General features: G+C 27.8%; 1 non-coding gene across 1 annotated transcript; it reads left to right on the plus strand.

The window, feature by feature from the left end:
- Positions 1-319: 319 nt before the first annotated feature.
- On the plus strand, positions 320-426 carry LOC113612011 (U6 spliceosomal RNA). The gene has a single exon (XR_003429693.1). It is a non-coding gene; the product is annotated as a U6 spliceosomal RNA (small nuclear RNA).
- The last annotated feature ends 347 nt before the right edge of the window (positions 427-773 follow it).

Consider the following 773-nt stretch of genomic DNA (forward strand, 5'->3'; position numbering starts at 1 on the left):
AATTGAAAGTCTAGAAATAACCCCTAAATTTATGGTCAATTGATTTTGACAAAAGTACTAAGATAATTCAATGGGGAAAAGACTGTTATCTCACACCACACATAAAAATTAATTCAAAATGGATCATAAACCTATATGTAAAACTATAAAATGTTTAGAAGAAAGCATAGGAGAAAATCTTTGCAACTTTGAGATTAGGCAAAGAGTTTTTCAAAAAGACAACAAAAAACCCATAAAAGAAAAAAGTTGGTAAACCAGACATCATTAAAATTTTAAATGTTTACACTTCAAAAGATATACCTAAGAAAATGCAAAGACAGTGCTTGCTTCAGCAGCCCATATACTAAAATTGGAACAATATAGAGAAGATTAGCATGTCCCCTGCACAAAGATGGCACACAAATTTATGAAGCATTCCATATTTTTAAAACATAAAAAGTAATACCCATTAAAATGAAAAAAATGTTTTAAATTACAGAAATATGTAGCATGAAGAGTAAAGTTTACTACCTAAAATTTCTATCACCCCAGAATAAACACTGTTGAAGACTTTATATATATTCTTCCAGTATTTTTTTCAATGAATATTGTAAAATAAAATCGTATTTTTCTCAAAAAAAAAGACAAACCATAGACTGAAAGAAAATATTTTCAAGTCACATATCTGATAAAGGACTTATATCTGGAAAATACAAAGAACTCTTCAAACTCAGTAAGAAGACAAACAACCCAATTTAAAAATTGGCAAAAATTTGAGTAGACATTTCACCAAA

This window comes from Aethalodelphis obliquidens, unplaced genomic scaffold, assembly GCF_003676395.1.
Source record: "Aethalodelphis obliquidens isolate GAN/ISIS:26980383/991018 unplaced genomic scaffold, ASM367639v1 scaffold71, whole genome shotgun sequence".
Lineage (NCBI taxonomy): Eukaryota > Metazoa > Chordata > Mammalia > Artiodactyla > Delphinidae > Aethalodelphis > Aethalodelphis obliquidens.